Source organism: Lepidochelys kempii, chromosome 7, assembly GCF_965140285.1.
Source record: "Lepidochelys kempii isolate rLepKem1 chromosome 7, rLepKem1.hap1, whole genome shotgun sequence".
Classification (NCBI taxonomy): domain Eukaryota; kingdom Metazoa; phylum Chordata; order Testudines; family Cheloniidae; genus Lepidochelys; species Lepidochelys kempii.
Window position 1 is genome coordinate 59511807 of NC_136386.1, and position 16103 is coordinate 59527909.

The window sequence follows — 16103 nt, forward strand, 5'->3', positions numbered from 1 at the left end:
GAGAGCTGCTTGGGGGCTCACAGTGGCTTGCAAGGTTGGGCCTCATATTTGGTTTAATGCTCAGCAATGAAAAAGTAAAGTAAAATGTTGCTTGTGGTTTGATACCCACAGAACCAGGGGACCACATGTGAGTCTGACTTAGATCAACCGCATAGTGTAAAGCCCAGAAGTTCCAGTCTATATAACATGAATTCCCGCTTGCTAGGAAAGGAACAATGTAAATCAAGGAATCAATGCGTATGTTTACACTGCAGTTAAAAACCTGCGGCTGGCCCATGCCAGCTGACTCAAGCTTGGGGGCTGTTTCATCGCAGTGTAGATATTTGGGCTCAGGCTGCAACCTGACCTCTGGGATTCGGGACCTTCCCATTTCACAGGATCTTAGAGCCGAGGCTTCAGTCTGAGCCAGAACATCGATGCTGCAATTAAATCTTAGCCCGAGCCATGAATCAGCTGGCATGTGCCAGCTGTGAGTTTTTAATTGCAGAGTAGACATACCCAAAGCTTCTCACTTCCAAAAAGATAGGCCTGGCTCTGTTAGCTGGATATCTGCCACCTGTCTGCTTTAACACCAGAGGCTGCGATTGTCCAAAAGAAATCAAAAGCCACTGAAATAGATTCCAGTTTTAAATGGTCCTGTCTTGGAAGAGAAGGAAACACTATTTTCTCTTTAAAGCCTTTGTTTTTACTGGAGCATGTTTTGGAGGCCTCATTTGTGTTTCAAACTGCACCTGGATGGACAGAAACTGAACCTTAATGATGAGACAGGAAGATTCAGTCTGAGCTGCTCTGCTTTGTCCCAGCTGTCCTCTCCTGGGAGATCTTTTTGAGTGGGACTGGAGGTAATTCACTCCCTGTAAATAGCTCGCCGCTGAGTTCTTCTGTGAGCAGATTCTGAAAGCTCTGCTGAACAATAGACTTGGGATGTCTTAGTTCACGACTGACTGACACCTTAAACTGATTTTCTTTGTGACCTCTGTCTGAGTAGAACCTAGGGTCAAAGAGGTGACAGGTCAGTGATTTAACAACTTCTTCTTTCCCCCAATCACACACATGAAACTAGTGTGCCATTGCTGTAAATAGGCTATTCCTGGGAGGCGCAAAAGGGCCATAAAATAGCTTAAGAAGTGAGTTGGAGGTTCCCTGGGGGAAGGGGGCTCCCTGTGTGCCACAAGGGGTGTATCGGAGTGAGCTGAGTGGGAAAGCTGTGGCCAGAGTGAGGAGCCTAACTGTTCTGAAACTGCTGTACTGGGGCCTGATAAAAACCTGGAGAGACACTATGACTAAAGTGTAAATTGTGCAAACTTGCACAGAAATCTGGAAGGTATTACAAGAAATTAGGAAGAAAGATCTAATGTCTAAATTACTGTTCAGAGTCACTGAGACTCCTATCTGACTTAGCCCCTAATGTGCTATAGACAGTGCCCAGTCCTTTTGGCAAGACTGGAAATGTCCCAAGGTACCTTGGCTAACATGGGACTTTCCCTGCTGTCCCTTATGCATCAGACTGTTCCCACTCAGTCATATTCTCCTTCTCATGAAAGAACTTTCCCGGTGTCTGTCTGCAGTTTAATTCTGTTGCGTCCCTGGGATGCCTCATCATGCCTGACTCTCATCTAAGGCTTTTGAAACATGTGTTGTTAAAAGAAAATTGCATTGGGGAAGCTGCTGGTGCGGTTCCTTCAGCATTTTGAGCTGTATTCCTGCATATCTGCGGTTATTACAGCACATCCCTCTCTGTTTAGAGCAAGGAAGATTTCTCAAGGTGCTGTTTAAGACTTCCTGGTTCGTGCTGGCAAATTGTTAATCAGTCCGTGACAGCATAAATAAAATTAAAGGGTTTAATTAAAACTAATGAATGAGTGAATGGAGAATACACAGCATGTTCCACTTGCAGAGCCCTGGTGCTCTGAATAATTAAAATGTCACAAAGTAGGAGACGTCTTAGCAGAAGTGCCAGAGCTGCAAAAACAGAGGCCCTCAGCTGAACTTCTGCAGTTTGGGAGTGGATTTTTATTTATTTTTTTTTAAATTGGGGTTTTTGTGAACCAGAGTATGATCTGATAGAGGTCTATAAAATCATGACTGGTGTAGAGAAAGTAAATCAGGAAGTGTTATTTATTCCTTCTCATAACACAAGAACTAGGGGTCAGCAAATGAAATTAATAGGCAGCAGGTTTAAAAGAGAAGGAAGTATTTCTTCACACAACACACAGTGAACCTGTGGAACTCTGTGCTGGAGGATGTTGCGAAGGCCAAGACTATAGCAGGGTTCTAAAAAGAACTAGATAAATTCATGAAGGATAGGTCCATCAATGGCTATTAGCTAGGACGGGCAGGGATGGTGTCCCTAGTCTCTGTTTGCCAGAAGCTGGGAATGGGCAACAAGGGATGGATCACTTGATGATTACCTGTTCTGTACATTCCCTCTGGGGCACCTGGCATTGGCCACTGTTGGAGGACCGGATACTGGGCTAGGTGGACCTTTGGTCTCACCCAGTATGCCCACTCTTATGTTCAGAGTAAAGACACAAACTTATTTTTATTTTCATTAAACAGGAGTTAAAATCAGACCCTCAGTGCCACACCCTTTTACATTTTGGTTTTGGTTGGATCCAAATCAAGAAGGGGCCTGTTTTCTGATTGTGGTGCAGATGTGGCTGCAGTCTTGCAAGCATGGCTTGTTATATTTCAGTGCTGTTGAATCAGAACTAAACTTCAGCCCTGGTTTGGACTTGAAACCACAGCCTGACCCTTATCTGAACCTGATGTTTTGGCTGAGGTTGCGGGGTGGTGCATGGTTGAATCATGAGTCTGGAAGTTGATCGTGGCAGCATTATTTTGCTTTGATGACCTGAGATGCATGAGGTAGGAAGGTCAGGTCACCAGAAAGCAACCAGACAGACAATCTCAGATTATAGGATGGGCCTGATATAGCAGCTTTATAAATAAGAGGTGACTGTCCTCCGCTTTATTTCTCTATGGCCACTTTCCTAGCTCTTCTCTTTCTGGTGTAACCTGGATTCCTTGCTCCCCTTGCCCCTATGCGGTCCTTTCTGTGGCTCCTCTCCTGCTCCCACTCATCTCTGGACTTTTTCCTGCTCCCTCTGCTGCTCTGAGCCCAGTGAACAGGGCCAGATTATCTCTCCTGTGGGCCTGGGGCTATTAGATTTTAGCAGCCTGGAGATCCCAATTGACTGGCAGAGGCTCCAGGATAGACCAGTCGATTGCGATCAATGGGTTGGTGACCACTGAATTGTATAAAATTATGTATTTTTTTTTGCAGGGTCCCCCTTAGCCCTAGGCCCTGGCTGCAGCCCCTAAAGCCCCTGTGTTAATCGATCTCTGACAGTGAAGGATGAAACAGGATCTGGGGCACAGTAAGTGTTCTGGCTGCTGACTTCACTGATGACCTAATCGTGCCCTGAAGTAACCCCTCCATGGCACAATAAGCCAAGCTGATCTATGGGCTGAGGCCACCCACATCAAGATACAGACTACCATGGCTACCACTCTGAAACTACATAAAGACAGTTGCACCAGGGATGAACCTGACCCTACATGTCAGATGGTCTATAAGGTTTAATGCCTCCAGTAAGCTTCCACTAGAGGCCGTGGTCTAAATTCAGGCTGTTTTTGGTGAAGATTTGACCAGGCTGAGGGAGCGGAGCTGAGGGTTCTCTGCAAGGTAAATGCCTATTTTGCTTTGTAAATTGCTCTCTCTCTGTAACTTCTAAATCCGCCTGAGTGAACTGACTTACCCTGAAAAGTTCTGTCGATTTTGGATTGGTTGGCTAGGTCCCTAAGATCTCCAGCATACCCACAGAGTAAACTGCTTGGCCCTCAATGTATTGGAAAGGTGACTTGGTTTGGCAGAATTCTATTTCTGTTTCTTATAATTTTGATGGACACTGATTTTTTTTAAAAAAAGATTTGTATCAATGTAAATGTTCACAGTTGCGGGGAATTATGTTGGGGGTGTCAGACAATTATTTAATGACAGTAGACATTGAGCTTCAAAGTTAAAGCTTTATGGCTTTTTAAATGCAAATTGTCAGCCTCACATGTGGTAATATACTTACATTAACAAACCATACTTGTTTTTACTATTCATTGGCTTGTCCATTTGTAACAAGCCTAATTAAAAAGTATAAGTCTCTGGATTTTGACTCTAAGTTCTCAGCCAGCATTTTTTCTTTGCCTATCTGTAAACTTCAATTATCAGTGGAAATCTCTCTCTTTTTTTTTTTTGGTTGGCTTGTGTGTATGGTGAAATCGACATTTACCGATAATTGAATCCTTTGGAGCGTAAACATAATGGTCCTTTAAATGGTCTTAAAAATCTATATGAAAGGATGAGTGGACTTTGCTAGGAACAGAACTTTTCTCAAGAGATGCTAATAAGAACATAAGAGCGGCCATACTGGGTCAGACCAAAGGTCCATCCAGCCCGGTGTCCTGTCCACTGACAGTGGCTAATGCCAGGTGCCCCAGAGGGAGTGAACCTAACAGGTAATGATCAAGTGATCTCTCTCCTGCCATCCAGCTCCACCTTCTGACAAACAGAGGCTAGGGACACCATTCCTTACCCATCCTGGCTAATAGCCATTAATGGACTTAACCTCCATGAATGTATCTAGTTCTCTTTTAAACCCTGTTATAGTCCTAGCCTTCACAACCTCCTCAGGCAAGGAGTTCCACAGGTTGACTGTGCGCTGTGTGAAGAAGAACTTCCTTTTATTTGTTTTAAACCTGCTGCCCATTAATTTCATTTGGTGGACCCTAGTTCTTATATTATGGGAACAAGTAAATAACTTTTCCTTGTTCACTTTCTTCGCACCACTCATGATTTTATATACCTCTATCATATCCCCCCCTTAGTCTCCTCTTTTCCAAGCTGAAAAGTCCTAGCCTCTTTAATCTCTCCTCATATGGGACCCGTTCCAAACCCCTAATCATGCCTTTTCTAATGCCAGTATATCTTGTTTGAGATGAGGGGACCACATCTGTACGCAGTATTCAAGATGTGGGCGTACCATGGATTTATATAAGGGCAATAAGATATTCTTCATCTTATTCTCTATCCCTTTTTTAATGATTCCTAACATCCTGTTTGCTTTTTTGACTGCCACTGCACACTGCGTGGGCGTCTTCAGAGAGCTATCCACAATGACTCCAAAATCTTTTTCCTGATTAGTTGTAGCTAAATTAGCCCCCATCATATTGTTAAATTAGCCCCCATCATATTGATTCTTGCCATCTGGTGGGATAAAATTGCAATTTTTTTTGGTGAATATTCCCACAATTTCCTTTTGCAGATAGTCACACGTCTGTGCCAAGAAAAAGAATACACTTATCAAGAGGCCCCATTCTATTAGGGAAAAAGAGGTTACATTTTCCCCCAACACAAAATCACTAAGATGGGACCAGTTTAGAATCTGCAAGGAAAGGTGAAAATTCTTCACTGTTGAGCATTTTAAATGTTGAGAATAAATTGCACAGCACTAGTCCAGGTTTTTCAAACCTAAAAATACTTTATTCTAGTAAAATAAATGGCTACAACAATACAGAAGCCATATAGTGCTGTGCAAAATAATAGTTAAAAGTCAGACATGGGCCTAAAACTTTCATCAAATGCATAATGCTTTGGCATTTTGAATAGAACTGCCTACAAAATTTCTATCAAAATGTCTCCATGAGAAAATGGCCTTTCTGAGGAAATTTCAACATCTTGTTTCCATTTTCATATTACATTTTTGCGGGTTTTGTTGCAACCCCTCCAAATATTGAAGAAAAAAAAATATTATTTTTTTTAAACATTTCCCTACCAGCCCTAGTTTTGAGCCTGTTTGAAGGGCTGTGAATTTACATATGGGAAGTTGTGGGCTGTTCTGTGAGATATAATTGATAAGAACCTATAGGCAGTTTACCAAAGCGGCCTAGAATTTCTGGCTTGCTCTATAACAGAGAGGCTTTAGTTATCCAGGAAAAATGACTATCAATTAGAACTAATTAGTTAGGGTTATTTCTCATGTAAATTATCCCAATTTATGTGACTTCTTGGACTTTGATACATTCATAATTAACTAATCAAGTACAAATGGGAAAGCCTATTCTGATTCATGGCTTCATGAGCTGGTTTTAATTAAAGGGTTCAGTACTCAGTTTCAATAAACCTTGGGCCTCACTCTGCTCCCAGTTACGTCAGTGAAAATCTGAAGTAACTCCAGTGTAGTCACTGAAATTAGTTTAAATTTACACATCTAGATAGGAGCAAAATTGGTCCCTTAGACTAAACTTTCTCTTCAGAGTGAATCCCATGTGATAATAGATCCCTTGATTTCAAGTTCAGCCTGACAAAGCATCACTTGGCTTTAATGGTATTCCTGTGAATCAGTCATGTTGGGCTTGGCCTGCTCTCATTGAAGTCCATGAGAAACCTTCCATGGACTTCACTGGAGCAAGACTAGGCCCTAAATTTGTTTAGAAACTGGTCCATATACAAAGAGTGCGTAGCTAAGTGGAGATAACACTTCAGAGGCTGGTAAAAGTTTCTCAAATTCTAGGAGCCACCTAATTATGGATAGAGAAGATGGGTTTTCCATTCTGGTGTGACTGGTCTGGACTACAGGGAGAAGGAGTTGAAGTGGCTTGGAGCATGTCTATGTGATAGGGTGGACAGATCTCACATTGGCAACTGGAGGGTTAATGAGAGCCTGTGGCCCCAGCTGTCCCTGCCCTGCTACCAGTCACAGACATGGAGATGGAAGTTTAAAGGAGACCTAGCCCAGTGCAGGGAATCCCAGGAAGGAAAGCGGAGCACTGCTTCTCCTGATGTGAGAGAAGCCTGTCTGCAGCTCAGAGACAGAGCCGGCTTGTCAGTCAGACGAGTCTCCTGCTAGAAGGGACAACCAGACCCTGTGGGACTGGCTGAAATATGGACTACGTAGAGACAAGCCCTGAACAGAAGGGCAAGGTCCCACTGAAGGTTAAGCAGACAACCATGTGAGTTGTGGTGTTCTGTTCCTGGTGTCTTTTGGACCATCGCACCCTGGAAGGGGTAGGACTGAAGGATCTCTTGGCTGATGGCTAAAGCACTGTACCTCAGACTTCACAAGAGATGATGACTTGCCGTCAGAAACCAGCTGCTGGGTGACTGATGCCTGGATGGGCCAGAGGGGGCACCATGGAGTCATTCACAGTCCATCTTTGCTACATGGTAGGGAGAGTTCTGGGGGACCGCAGTAAGTTGGAACAACACAGACATTTCTCCAAAAGAGTTTAAGAGCACGGTGGTGCTACCATCTACAGTGTAAGATCATCAGGGCCTCAGTCCACTCCTTTTTCTGCATGTATTCATAACTGTGTGCATGGGATTTCCAAATAACCAACAACTGCAAATCCAGGGACTGAGCAGGCTCTCAGGGAGTAGTCCAAGGCTTATAGCCTGGAGTAATGGGATTAAATTATGGCCATTAGTTTTGTTTCGGTGGGAGCAGAGTTGTGGCCCAAAGGGAATATGGATTGCCCTAAGCGCCCTTCTTAGCTCAAAAATGGAGCTAAGGCTAGTGTAGGCGATTAAATATAAGCTTCTATATAAAGATACAGGCAGGATGGTCTTGTGGGTCAAGCACTCTAGACAAACTCAGGAAATCTGTGTTCTGTTCAGGTCTGTGCTTCACTGAATGACCTTGGGTGAGTTCTTTGATGCCCCAGTTTCCCCGAAGTACTGGTATAATGCTCTTTCCCATTCCACAGGGATGTTTGGGGCACATTATTAATTTTTATGAGCTCCTTGGATCCTACAGTAATGAGTGCCATAGAAAAGCCTATGAAGACATTAAAAAATATACCCTTACAATTCCTCATGCAGATAAATTAGTCTGCTCCATTTAGCTATGCTCTTTAAAAGGAAGCAAGAGACTATCTGGGACTATACAAACATAGGTTACACAATTCAGAGATACTCCGATCACCACTGTGTGGTGCTTTTCCCCTGCTGCTGGTGGCTGGGCCACATAGAGGATCCTGATACAGAGCTGGGTGTCCTACCTCAACTAGCAGAGGGATGTGCATCTAAGATGCAGAGGTCCAGCGTTCTGTCCCTGATACCAATGACCAACCCAGAGGTGTAGCGTTAACTTGGTAACAGGTCAGAGCCACTGTCTATTCTATTAGAACAGGATGTGCAGAAGGGGCTGTTGTGCTTTCCTCAGAGGCAGATTGTGGGGATTCCATGTTCTATCCCATTGGTAGGAAAATCAATGGTATATTTAAAATATATCTCTAACATTTCCTTCAGTTGTCTGGCACATGTCTCTCCCATCCCCAATGACTGCTTATAGCACAGCACCTCACTGCTGCCAGGATTTTTTAATGCACATACACTTAGTCTATAAGAGATCCATGCACAACTTCTTCAGGATTTTTTTCTTTGCTTGGCCAGAGTAATCCTGTGCATACACTTGGAATCACACATTAGATTTCCGGGTGACCCGAGGGTCCCCTGAATTCACAGGCAAAGATAGGGAAGGGGATGGTGTACTGACTTATCTAGCAACATATTTGAGGAGAAATGTTGTGGTGACCCCAGTTCTTTACCAGGACTATGAGGACAACATTAAGTAAAACAAAAAATTTAGACTGAAGGTCAAGAAACTTCTTGACCACAAGAATTATATATTGTTATCGGCCAAGGGAAATGCAGACTCTCCTTTGTTGGGTCGTGTACAATTATACGAGACCCAAGCATTGGAGAATACATTCTAGGGCAGTGGTTCTCGACCTATTTACCACTGTGGGCTTCATATGTGGCCCACAATGTGTTATGTGGGCCACATCCAATACTATATGGCCCTGAGGATGTCACATGGGCCGCAGCTCTGCGCTGATTGGGCCGCAAGCGGCCTGTGAGCCGCAGGTTGAGAACCACTGCTCTAGGGAGTAATCTTATCCATCATCCAAGATGATCAGTATAAAATGAGCAAATAGGGCTTTGCCTTCTCTAATTTTGATTAACTTGGTATAACATGCTGCTTCTCCCTTTATTTTCTCATGTCCAGATAATGTCCTGGCTCTGAGCATTCCACACCTTGTCTCAGTGGTCCCCTAAATACAGTTAAGGCTTGTATGTGACTATAAGACCCAAACCCATGATGTACATTCTCTTATGATGACAAGAGACTGGGCCCATGTGACACAATGGAGATATTTATGTACCACTTGAATATTGCAGACTTTGTTTAAACTATGGGCCTGATTCACCACTGTTACTCCAATTTTATGCCATTTGCACCAGTAAAAGATTGGAGTAACGCATAAGTGAAGCAAGCCTGGTCACAAATAGGATCAATAACTAATTGTGTCTGTAAAGAAATTCTCTTGGATGGGGGGAAAAGAGAACGGCATCAGCATAAATATAGCATTATAGTCTGCCGCCCCCTAACCCAACATGTAAGAAAAAAGGTAGGCATCACAGACACAATTCACACAGCAGCAAAAACACAAACCTCAGCAAGTATAGAAAGCGAAAGCAATTTTGGAGCAAGCATGGCAGAGCAATTCCCTCCACAACAGGTCTATTTAAGCCCAGATTGCTGCTTTTTACACAAATGGTTATAAATAAAAGCTAAAATTTTGTCAAAGCAATAGTGTAAACTTAACATATTGGCCCCTTGGTGTCATTTGAAGAAAATTAATGCAGGGGGCCAAAGAGACAGAGTTTGCAATTTGTAATGCTCATGAGACCTGCTGAAGATTTTGTTCCTAGTGTAGCAAAAATAAAATGCTCTTGGCAAGTCGTAAGGGAGAAATAATGACATGTGCACAAGTAAGATTAATCAGTAACACCAGAGTCTATCTCATGAGTCATCTTTGACATCATAAAACCTGAAATAGACAAGGTTGTTGCATGTCAAATTTTGCTATCACAGGAAAAGGAGAAGTTCTGCTTCCTCCACTTTCATGCAAAGCACACATTAGTCTTTGAAACTGCCAGTGTCAGAAAGAGAGGGGGTATATATGGGGGTGAGGGGAGGGCTCCTTTTTTTTCTTTCTTTCTTTTACCGAGAAGTCCAAGAGTGAAATCCTGGCCCCACCAAAATTGACGACGGAACCCCTACTGACTTCAATGCGGTCGCTATTTCACCCTAGCTGTGCACACGCCCTGTTGTGGAAGGGCCAAATACTGAGATTCACTTAGTCCTTACTGGGGCAAGCTCACAAATAACGTAGTAGGAGTACAAATAAATAAATACTTAAATAAATAAAGTGAAAGGCCTTGTGATTTTGCCTGACAACGTGTGAGACGAATTGCGCTGTACTCCAGATGATGAAATGCCTTAAAGCACAGAGATGGACTGAAACAGAGCAATGGACTGGGTTGTCTCCTGGAGGTCTATGTGAGGAGGGCTTTGTGTATGTGCACAAAGTTCCCCCCTTCCATGCAGAAGGAAGGAGTGCTGCAGTCCATCACAGAGGGGCGTTGCAGGAGCTGCATGTGAAAAAGGCTTTACAGATCTGCAGCACCATTCCCTACTTTGCTCCCAGTCCTTCAAGCAGAGGCACTCCCAAGATAGCAATGTTGATGCCAGGGGAATGATGCATCACTTTCCTTCTTAGTTCTTCCTGGGGAGGAGCCACCTGGCCCCAAGTGTCTCCTTTCTGAGCTATCACCTTTAGGGGAGGTGACACTACCTTCCCTTTTTTTTGTAACCCTCAACACACCTTGGAGTATGTGGCAGATTTTCCCCTTATGTCCCCTCTTTCCTCCCCACTGGAAAAATGGGGTGGGAGGAGCAGAAGGAGGAAAGGGGGAAGCTGACCAAAATGTAATGAGTTTTCAAAACCCAAAGAAACCCACCCACTGCAATTAAAAATGGAACAAAACAGACGTTTTTTGCTGTTTTTGTTGTGTCGTGTGCCCCTCCCCCAACCCCAGTTTCAGGTTTTTCCACTGGGAAAAAATTTAGCTGAAATCAAGCTGTCTTTGTGAAACACTTTTTTTGGACAAAATTGCTTTTTCAATAGAAATATTTTCTGTTCAAAAAATCTCAACCTGCTGCACTTATTAGTCTGGGGCTGATACCCTTGAGCCTAACCAGGGCAGTCGGCTGGCCAACCCAGTTTTAGCTTCACTTGGTTTCCATCCTGCACTAGATGTAATGCATCACCTCCTTCTCCAATGTCTCACATCCTTCTGTGTATTCCCCGTATAAGAAAATACCCATCCTCTCCCATTCTAGCGCTGCCGGGATCTGCTGTTTGCAGTTACTGCAGTTAGTTATAAAATGCCTTCACTCTATATTTGTGGAGCATTTCTATAACTTTACTCTGTGTGTGTGTGTGTGTGTGTGTGTTGCAATATGGCCATATTTCTCTCTTTCTGTACCTATTATCCTACTTGAGTGTCTTAAAGGTATATGCCTTCAAGACAGGGGCGTGTGTGAGGAACAGTACTACCTGGCTCTTGTTCAGGTGGGGTTTTTTTGTGGGGGAGGGCAGAAACAAGGAGCTTTCCATCCACAACCCAGTCCCTGCTTTCAGAGTACACAGGGGCCATTCTCCCCCAGGCCCCTCTGAGTCAGGGAAGAGAAAGCAGGGTTTAAGGAATGCTGCAATTTATACACTTTCCCCCATGTGACTTGGAACTATTGAGCCTTAAGGACAACCCTACTCAGAGCTTCTTTTGTGGAAGTGTGGTTCTGCACTGCCTCCAGTACAGGCCTGGGCCTTCAAGACCTCTCTGAGCTTTAGCATTTGGGTGACAGTTGCCATTTTGCACAGTAGGACTTGAACCGAGGGCCTCCACAGTGAAAAGCAAGAGTCGCTACAGCTTGAGCTAAAGAGCCTGGCTCTGTAGCTGTGACCTGTATCAGACTTGGGGCCTCTCTCACCATTGACCAGTAGGTTACACTAACATAGCACTGTGAAAGATGCTCGGGTAGAACAGGGGTTTTGCTCTTCCAAACCAGGTGCAGCAATGGTGTTAAAACCCAGCTCATTGCCTAGGTTGTCCTGGTGGGGGAGTGGCATTATATGCTTTCTTTCAGATAGAGTCAAATACAGTAAAAATCTTAAATGAATGAAACTGTACCATAGAATTTCTATGGCTAGAAATTCCATGCTTGAATAATAAGAATATAGCAGAAGGAATACACTACTGACCAAGATGGTGGCTGTAACTGTGAAATGTTCAGGGAGATTACAGAGGCTATAAAAATAGAAAACTCAATAATAATGGTGGATTTCATCTATCCCCATACTGTCTTGGAACACATCACCTCAGGAGGGGAAGCAGAGATAAAGTTTCTAGACACCATTAATGACGGCTGCTTGGAGCAGCTAGTCCTGGAACCCACAAGGGAAGAGGCAATTCTTGATTTAGTCCTAAGAGGAGCACGGATTCTAGTCCAAGAGGTGAATATAGGTGAACCGGTTGGTAATAGTGACCATAATATAATTAAATCTAACTTTTTTTTGGGGGGGTGGGCACCAAAGAAGCCCCCCACAGCAGCATTTAATTGTAGAAAGGGGAGCTACACAAAAATGAGGAAGATAGTTAAACAGCAATTAAAAGGTACAGTGACAAAAGTGAAATGCCTGCAAGCTGCATGGAAACTTTTAAAAAATGCCATAATAGAGGCTCAAATTAAATGCATGCTCTCAAATTAAAAAAACACAGTAAGGGCCAAAAAAAAAAAAGTGCCATCAGGCCTAAACAACAAAGCAAAAGAAGGGGTTAGAGGCAGAAAGGCATCTTTTAAAAACAAATTAAAAACATAATCCTATGGAGGAAAACAGAAAGGAACATAAATTCTGGCAAGTCAAGTGTAAAAGTATAATCAGGCAGGCCAAAAAAGAATTTGAAGAACAGCTAGCAAAAGACACAAAAACTAATAGCAGTATTTTTTTTTTATGTACAGTAGAACCCCGTTTATTCAACCCTCCCTTAACCGTCTCTCCACTTTTACCGAACAACCAGGACTCCAGGGCCAGGAGCGGGCGATATCTCCTGTGGCCACTAGATGGCACTGCAGCATTCCATTTTCCCATTCTCCAGTTTATCTGGAGTTTTGATGATCTGATCTGGTCCCTGTCCTGATTAGACTGGATAAGTGGGGTTTTACTGTACATCAGAAGCAGGAAGCCTGCTAAACAATCAGTGGGGCCATCGGATGACTGAGGTGCTAAAGGAGCACTTGAGGAAGATAAGGGCATTGCTGAGAAGCTAAATGAATTCTTTGCATCCTTCACTGCAGAGGATGTGAGGAAGGTTCCCACACCTGAGCCATTCTTTTTAGGTGACAAATCTGAGGAACTGTTCTGGATTGAGGAGGTGTCAACAGAGCAGGTTGTGGAACAAACTGATAAATTAAACCGTAATAAGTCTCCAGGACCAGATGGTATTCACCCAAGAGTTCTGAAGGAACTCAGACATGAAATTGTGGAACTACTAACTGTGGTATGTCATTTAAATGAGCTTCTTTGCCAGATGACTGGAGGATAGCTAATGTGATGCCAGTTTTTAAATGTTCCAGAGGCGATCCTAGCAATGACAGGCTGGTAAGCCTAACTTCAGTACCAGGCAAACTGCTTGAAACTATGAAACAGAATTATGAGACACATAGATGAACACGATTTGTTGGCAAAATCAACACGGCTTTTGTAAAGGGAAATCATGCCTCACCAATCTATTAGAATTCTTTGAGGGGGGTCAACAAACATGTAGACAAGGGTGATCCAGTGTTATAAAGGCCAAGACTATCCTGGGGTTCAAAAAAGAACTAGATAAGTTCATCAATGGCTAGTAGCCTAGATGGTCAGGGATGCAACCCCATGCTCTGAGTGTCCTTAGACTCTGACTGCCAGAAGCTGAGACTGGATGACAGAAGATGGATTACTTGGTGATTCCCCTATTCTGTTCATTCCCTCTAAAGCACCTGGCATAGCTGCTCTCAGAAGACAGGATCCTGGACTAGATGGACCATTGGTCTGACCCAGTATGTCTGTTCTTATGGATGATTAAACAGTGAAGCAAGGAGGCTGGTGTTTGAGGCTGCAATCGGTGTGTGTGTGTAAAATGCTGTCCTTCTAAACTAGTGAGGAGTCTGACAGGTGTCATGCTCTCCCAGGGCTAAGAGCAATAATCCTTCCTGCCAAGGTCCAATCCTCATCTGCCCCAGCCCTGATAGTCTAAGCAGCACACCTGGCACCCCAATGTGTACTAGGAAATGAACCAACACAGACAGAATGTGACCAAGCATGAGGCAGAATGATATAGAATGGAAAAGCCTACTTTGTCCTTGTAGCAGAGTGCTGGTGCAAAAGCACCTAATTAGTCCCTGTCCAGTCAGCTCCAATCAGGGGAAACAGATTGGGGCTGATGGAAAAGGCCTGATGCTGGTTTGAGGACTGGCAACACCTGCTGGCCTGACAAGCCAAGAGCTATAAAGGCTGGGAGGGAGCCAGAAGGCAGGGCAGGGAACTGGAGGCCTTCTAGCTGAAGGCTGACTCTGCCTGTAAAGGAGGTGACTAATCCTGCAAGGCTTGTATATAGATAGACACTGGTGGTGGGATAACTGTAGGTAAATAAAGACATGGGTGCTGCACAACCCTGAAGCCTCTCTAAGCCTTATTGGGGGCAGCAAGCAGGCCCCAGGAAGAGGGGTGGGTTGTGGACCCTGTTACAGTCCTACATCACATAGTAACCATCAAAAGCCTCCACCCTGTATCTACGGCTGATGTCTGGTAACAAATAAATAGATACACACATGCTCCAATACTATAATGCACACATGGGGGAAAAAGAAAAGGAGTACTTGTGGCACCTTAGAGACTAATCAATTTATTTGAGTATAAGCTTTCTTGAGAAGTGAGCTGTAGCTCACGAAAGCTTATGCTCAGATAAATTTGTTAGTCTCTAAGGTGCCACAAGTACTCCTTTTCTTTTTGCGGATACAGACTAACACGGCTGTTACTCTGAAACATGGGGGAAAATGATCTATGCAACATCTATCGCTGACCAGTAGGTGGCACCCAAGTGCAGATAGAAATCATTGCAGTAGCAGGCTACAGAAGAGTTCTGAGGGTTGGTGTTGTGGGCCAGCATGGCAGGCTGGGTTTCTGGTTGCGCAGGGCAGATGAGGCAGCAGTGCTCTGGGAGCTTGTCAAACACTGATGCCCAGGCAAGCACGCAGCCACAGAGGGCAGTGATAGTAGGGGCTTTGGCATCTTTTAGTGGGAACTCATAAGTGTTTATAATGGATAGTTATGGGCAACTTTAAATAGTAGGTTTTCTGCGCCCCCCCTATCCCCTCCGTAGTCCTAGCAAAAGATTAGGTTAAGCACTCTCAACCTTAATATTTGAATCAGTAATGTAAGGGTTAAAGTCATTACAAGAATGTTGTAATTCTCACACAAACAACACTACACACCTGCAAATTCAGATTTAAGGTTACACTTAAGACATCCCAATGTGCTGTTGAATGGAAATGTACAACTGTTATACATGAAGGGGATAGCTCCCTTTGATGGACACCCAGCCAATCAGTTAGCTATAAAATCCCTCTTGGTGTCTGTTCTCTGCTTGCTTTACTCTTGGTGTCCATCAAAGGGAGCTATTCCCCCCGCCTTCATGTATCACAACAGTTGAAGTACCCAAACCACCTTAACTCTGCCTGCCAGTGACACCATGAAGAAAACTAACATGTCTTTAAAAATTAAAATTAATATTCTCTAATCTGGGCCCACAAGCTCTGCAATGCCTATCGCATGGATCCATGCTGTGAATGAACCTACCGGCTGAACCCCAACACCCCGTCATCCCCCTCTTTTGCTGGGCCACGTTGAGGGTTACCACCATGGTCTCCTCCTTTAAGGGGATGGGGCACTGTCCTCAAAGATGCATTATCTGCTTCTTGGGCCCCAGTGCAGAGAAAGTGCCATGGTACCTAACTGTTTGCCCGCTGCATCTGTACAAGTAAGGTTTAGGATTCGCTCCTCTCCCTCACTCCCTTTTCCACACAGCCATCCGTTGTCTCATAGCACAAACATCCTCAGCTGTGCAGCTGTCATAACACTTGGAAACCAGTTGCCCTTCTTGG

General features: G+C 44.0%; 1 long non-coding RNA gene across 1 annotated transcript in view; it reads left to right on the top strand.

Annotated features, from left to right (window-relative positions):
- The window catches only part of LOC140914662 (uncharacterized), a 59664-nt gene that overhangs the window by 30466 nt on the left and 13095 nt on the right, over positions 1-16103 (top strand). The window contains exon 3 of the long non-coding RNA XR_012159934.1: positions 3287-3688. This is a non-coding gene — a long non-coding RNA (uncharacterized LOC140914662). The remainder of the gene's footprint in view (positions 1-3286; positions 3689-16103) is intronic.